The sequence below is a fragment of the Metopolophium dirhodum genome, chromosome 8 (assembly GCF_019925205.1).
Source record: "Metopolophium dirhodum isolate CAU chromosome 8, ASM1992520v1, whole genome shotgun sequence".
Lineage (NCBI taxonomy): Eukaryota > Metazoa > Arthropoda > Insecta > Hemiptera > Aphididae > Metopolophium > Metopolophium dirhodum.
The window spans coordinates 20,733,071-20,739,750 of NC_083567.1; the positions used below are offsets into that span (position 1 = coordinate 20,733,071).

At 54.1% G+C, this 6,680-nt stretch overlaps 1 non-coding gene across 1 annotated transcript; it reads right to left on the minus strand.

The window, feature by feature from the left end:
* Window positions 1–1,146: 1,146 nt before the first annotated feature.
* LOC132951518 (U2 spliceosomal RNA) lies at window positions 1,147–1,335 on the minus strand. The gene has a single exon (XR_009665345.1). It is a non-coding gene; the product is annotated as a U2 spliceosomal RNA (small nuclear RNA).
* Window positions 1,336–6,680: the final 5,345 nt, after the last annotated feature.

Genomic DNA, 6,680 nt, shown 5'->3' on the forward strand with positions numbered 1-6,680 from the left:
TCAAACTTCCAAATACTAGCTGGAGTCCCTCAAGGAAGTGACATAGCTCCCTTCTTATACTCTATATTCGCCCACGACACTCCGACCTCTCCCCATACATCACTGGGTACATATGCTGACGACACGATAATCCTGGCTTCAAACCATGACCCCCAGGTAGTATCTCTCCGGCTACAAAATCATCTCAACTCGATTCAACTATGGTCAAACCGCTGGAAGATCAAAATTAATGAAGCTAAATCATCCTTTATCACTTTCTCTCTTAGACCAGGGGACTGCCCCTCTGTATCGTTTAATAATAATCAAATCCCAATCACCCCGACAATAAGATACCTAGGTTTGATCTTTGACAGGCGCCTCACATGGGCCCAACACCTTAAAATAAAAAGAAAAACAGTCAACTCCAGACTCCATTTACTCCGCCCACTTCTTAGATCCAAGACATCATTAAAAAATAAACTATTAATATACAAAACCATCATCAGACCTGTTTGGTCCTATGGCATCCAGATTTGGGGCTCTGCCAAACCCTCCAACACGAGAACAATCCAGGCATTCCAGTCTATCTGTCTGAGGCAAATTGTCTCTGCTCCATGGTTTATCACAAATAACAATCTCCACAAAGATCTAAATATTCCATCGCTCTCTCAATTAACAAAGTCTCACTACGTCTCCTTTCATTCCAAGTTAATCCAACACTACAATCCATTAATAAAACGCATATCTTCTCTAACAATCCCTGATAACCCCCAGAGACGCTTAAAACGCTCCTGGCCTAGAGACCTTCTAATTTAATCTGTCGGGTGGCACTACTGAGTGCCCTCCCCTATCTGTTATTCTCGACATGTATATACTTTATCTAAATTACTTATTGTACCAAATTGTATAGATTGTAATTATATTTTAAATAAAAAAAAAAAAAAAAAAAAAAAAAAAAAAAGATATCATTAAGATTAAAGATGATTTAACGTACGTTGATTTACCTAGATAAAAACGCAGTCGGATTGCATACCTGATTAACGTGACCCGGCCGTTGCAAATTTTCCAAAACCAAATTCTAAAATTCTAAAAATGTCATAACTACATGTATAATTATGAGCACTTATCTGCGTTTATCATAATTAATTAATTTATATTATCATATTTATTATGTGGGCCGTTCCCGGTGGTACTGCAATACCGGGTCAACCCGCGGTGGAGCAGGAGCAAGCCCCAAAATCTCCACCAAATTTGAAAAAATTAGTTTAACATTTGAACCTTTCAATGAAAGGTGTATCAGATGTTAAGCTGATAAGAACAGATTTTATTTAATAATGTTTATGGTGAAACAGTAAAATGGGGGCCTACAAAAAAAACCACAAAAATTAGAGAACAAAAGGGGGGACACATATAAAGGGAACATCAGTATTTAGAGCAATAAATATAAGTATATAAAAAAAGTATAAAAATAGAGGTAAAAAACATGGTACATAAAAATCAGCTAAGAACGACAAAATAATACACAATAATACAAAAATACAAAAAAAAAAAAAAAGTCACGAGGGCAACTCCCTGACCTGTCGGACCCCGGACAAGTGTTCAATATAAATGTCTCTGGAAGCTGCAATGGCGTCGCTGACGCACAACTTCCGGAACAGGGTACCATACGACCGACTACATAATTTCTTCAGGAAGACGTCATTGGCCGGGTCCCAAGAGCCAAGGGCACCCACAACAAAAGGAACTACCACCGCCTCGCACCCATGTCGCGCCGCGAGCCAAGCCCTAAGCTCCTCGTATTTTGCTCGTTTTTCCGCCGCCTCCACTTCAAATGCAGCGAGGCGGTTATCAAAGGGGACTGTTACGTCCACGATATAGATGTTTGGGCCCTTCTTCAGAACTAAATCCGGTCTCAAACCCTGGTCACCCAGGGCTTGGTTCTCGGAGAGGACCTCAAACCTCGCGGACGCCGCCTTCTTGATTCGGGCGACAACGCTATTGTGCCTCGCCATGTACAGGCCGGTGTAACGCATACAGTGATCGACGACGTGGGCTAGGCTTTCATTTGTATACCCACACCGTCGACACCTGCGGTCACCGACCCTCCATGACGAAGAGCCATTTAGCGGTACGAGGTTCAGCCTAGCGCGATGGACAAAACGCCAATCGGCGAACCTCGTGAAGTCACCCTCCTTCAAAAAGTGCGTTGAGGCCGCGTGGGTGGCGGCACACTCGACGGCCCTGCCTTGATCTGGTTTGGTGATCAAGGCGTCACTTCGGCCGAGCCGCAAAGTGTCCCGAACAGTCCTCATGACCGCCCGCCTCTGCTTCCTCCCCATCACTGCTCCACCGTGTGTGATCGCCGGGGCCCCATCCAACGACCATTTGACCCCCAGACGCTTAGAGGCGTTACGCGCTCTCGACCACACACTGCTGACCCCCGTGCCCCGAGACTCCCGGAACACCCCCTCGTCCTCACCCGACAGGTAGGAGGCAACTTCATGGATGGTCGGCACCTTGCAAATACGCCGCCTTGTCACCTCCTCCACGTGCTCCGCAGCATCTTCGGCCACCCTCAGGTCTGGGGAGGACATCAGCTTGAAGGCACTGTCCACGGCGGCGATGTCGGCGTCCTCTGCCAAGATCCTGATCCCGCAACACCCACGCCTGGTCGATCCGTAAATGTATTCCCCTGAAGCTTCCTGCGGCAGGTGCAGGGTGGCCTTGATCTCCGGGCGGAGCACCTTGTCCACCCTCGCCCAGTCACCTTTAGGAAACGTCCCCATCCTCTGGAGGTGGACTGTAGACGGATAAAAAAACGTTTTAAGGGCGTCAATGCGCTGCCATGGGGCCAGCTTGCTGCGGGATATTTTGAGGCCGATTTCCGTTATCTCGGCGAGTGTGGAGAGGGGCGGCACGATGTTGAACCCAACCTGCGCACCGAGAAAAGTGGCCGCCTCGCCCTCGACCAGCGGGCGAAGCGGGGAGTCAAGTAGCCGGAATTGGGTATTCCGAACACCGACGGGCCGCTTAGCGGACAGGTGCAGGGAGGCACATTTGCTGGCATTAAGTTTGAGGCCGATCATATCGAGTCCAACGCGCGCGGCGTCGATGGCCGACTGGAGGTCTCCCGGGCTGTCGGCGATCAAACACAGGTCGTCCACGAACGCCAGTACCCGATGATCGGCCGACGCGCCTTGCAGGCGTGCCACCACCGGGTCTATGGCCATGATGAAGAGTAGGCCACTAAGCGGGCACCCCTGCTTAATGCCCGAGCGCACCGGGATGTCGCCCGTCATCCCACCGGCCACACTGACTGAGGACGTGGCCCCGGAGTAGATGTCCCGCACTGCCAGAAGGAGATCTTCTCCGGCTCCACTGGCCTGGATCGCTGCCTCGAGCGCGGGGTGTGGTATCGCCCCGAACGCATTCGACACGTCCAGCCAGGCCACGCACTTGTCCGCCGCGTGTGTCCTGGCCTTCTCGAGTACACGATTGAGGGTGTGGACGTGCTCAAATGCGCCATCCGCCGGGAGAAACCCCTTCTGGCACGGACTCAGGACGTTGTTGGCCACCAGCCACTCCGTCAGCCGTCCGGCGACACATCCCACGTAGAGCTTGTACAACGTGCGGCTCAGCGAAATCAGCCGCCAGTTGTCTAAATCCTCCTTCGCCCCCTTCTTGTAGATCAGAATTGTGACGGCTTTCTTCTACGCTGGGGGCACTCGTTTGAACCTGAGGCATGTGTTGAGGATCCCCGTGAGGACCGTGCACTCTGGGTCCAGCCGCTTCCAGTGCCGGTACGTGAGCCCGTCGTCCCCAGGTGCCGTGTTTTCGAACTTGCCGAGACGCTTTGAAACATCGGCATACTGGAACGGGCCCATCGGTACCGGGTCACGGCCGTCCACCCTCGCATAGATGCTGGGGTCGCATGCTGAGGGTGCCCAGGTCCTCTGAAAATGTTCCTCAACGGCCGGAACGGGGACCTCGCACGACTGCCCCTCACCCGACAGGATCAGCCGGACAGCACGTCGCCTGTTACGCCTATACAGCACGTCGCCTGTTACGCCTATACAGCACGTCGCCTGTTACGCCTATACAGCGACTGGATTCCCTTGGCGTCTGTCGGGTCGATCGCAGTCCTGTTGCCCGATGACCTGCCCTCCGGTCTGACGGGCAGTTTAACAATGACCGCGGCCTCGGCGGTCATCTCGTCGACGAGGGCGACGAACCGCGACCACACCTCCTCCGTGCACGGACCTCTGGAAAAGTCCGCGAAGCGTTCGCGGAACGCGTGCAGGGGTGTGGTGTCGTCGGGCTGCAGAATTTGATCGCCATCGTCGGGGACCTCGGCGGCCGCGTCGAGCTCGGGCACGGGGACGTCCAACAGGTCATCGTCCTCCGGGGCCAGCCCACTCGAGTCAGAGCCGCTATCCGAGGTCGGTGGAGGAATATGCGGCCGCCACAGCTCCGGGCTCGCAATCACAACGTTGTAGCCCTCGTTCCTGGGCGATTCGCGACGTGGCGGAGGTAGAGACGGCAGCGGGAGTGACAGTCTGTCACCGACCCCGCGCGGCCTCACCGGTGTCGCACGCCTCGTGCTAGCGGGCAGGAGCGTGGGAAGCGGTGACAGGGGTGCGCCGCCTGTGTCCGGCGGTCTGTCACCAGCCGGTGACCTTGGCGCACCTCCTGACGCGGCGCCCGCTGTCGATACTGAACCGCCTGTGTCCGGCGGTATGTTACCAGCCGGTATCCTTGGTTCAGTACTGGTTGTGGGTGGCAGTGGGGACGTACCGCCTGTTGCCGGCGGTCTGGTACCAGCCGGTGTCCTTGGCACGTCCACTGCCTCCGGAACGCGAGCGTCTCCTCCACGCGCCGGACGGGGGTTTCGGTCCGAGCGCAACCGTTGACGCGTCGCCGGGACCGGGAGCGGCACGGCGGCCGCGGCCAGTGCGTCGATACGGCGGTGGTTGCGCAGATGGTTGGTCAGTCCCTGCTTACTGGGGAAAGACTCGGGGCAACCGGCCACCTTGCACGCGAAGCGGTCCGCTGTGTCCGCAGCGTCCTCAATCGGGACCTGGCATTTGTGCGCCCCGGGCCGGACGCCGAGAACGATCCCGCACCCGACGCAGCGCACCGACGTATCCTCCGCCTCTGCGTGTAACTCACGGAGGTGACGGGTGATGGATTGCTTCGCGCTCGTCCACACCTTGGCGCGAAATTTGGCCGAGCAGTCGGCGTGCGGGCACTCGACGGTAGTGGGCAGAGGGAGCCAGAACACTAGCGTGTGGCCCTCTAACGCGGGCTGCCGGCGGCTCACGATGGGGCCATCCGCGGTGCTACCACGGTCGGACACTGAGTCGCTATCCGACTCGTCACAGTCTGGTGGCGGCACCGGGTCGGCCCGAAGCGATGGACCGGCTACCTGGCTACTGCCAGTGTGGTCGGCCATATGAGAAAAGACTCACGGAGTTGGGATGTCCACTGGAGGCCGGGCTGACCAAAAGGCGGCGGCAGCCGGACGGCAGGGACGATCCACGGACGGAGAAACGGCTGGGCCAAGAGGCGGGCACCAGCCGGACCTGACTGATCTAAGAGACGGCGGCAGCAGGTCGAAGAAATCACGAACGAAGAAACGGCTGGGCCAAAAGGTGGTCACCAGCCGGACCTGCTGATCCAAGAGACGGCGGCAGCAGGTCGAAGAACTCACGACATGGACAGGTACGGCTCCAGCTGCTCCAGTAAGTGGCGTACAGCTGGAAGACACGAAAAAAAAACACACGCGAACGACGACGAATGGTTCCAGCTGCTCCAAGAGGCGGCGTACAGCTGGACGACGCGACGAAGAAAAGAACTCACAAAAAAAGAAGAACTCACATGAACGAATAACGGCTGGGCCAAGAGGTGGACACCAGCCGGGGTCAAAAAATAAAAACTATAAACTCGGGCGAAACGTGTAATGCATGACCCGATCGGCCGTCTCTGCCGGTCAGTGTGGTTGTGTTAAAAGATCATGGCATTGTGGTAGATATTATCGTGGTTTGCACCACGTTGGCGGGCGGAGTATGGCCTGGCCTCCAGGAGGTATCCCAGGCAAGGGACTCCGCTTTTAAGGTGTGCCACCACCAGCAACACTGGTCGTGGCGTCTAATCCGCGCTTCACCCCCGGGTAGAATATAGACTCTGTCCGGGGGTTGACTCAGCACAAGGCACGGCACTTAACGCCAAAGCCTAATGCGGAGAAGACGTCACAAACCAGTAACCACACCACAACCACCAAGGTTTAACACAAAACAACAGAGACCAAATTAGAACAGAGAGGGTCGATCGAATCACGTCCGAATCAGGTAAGACAAAGTATATGTTAGGCGGGAACTGTTCTTCACGAGGTCGATTTCGCGTTCAGCTGATAAGAACAGAGGCATCTTAAAGATAAAAGCAATTCTAAGACGATTGTAGTTTCAAATTTGAGCGTGTCCGGAAAAGTGAAAATATCGATTTTCGAAAAATTGCATTTTGAAAATCAGCTGTATACGTCATTAATTTCATGATATGTACCTCACAGGTTGATAATAATTGCATTTAAATGGATGATTTTATTGATTAATTGTCGACAATACGATCATACAAACGGTACAGCTCAATAGCGCTATCTAGCGTCAGTAAAAAACGTACGCATACATAAAATATTACTTTCCAAA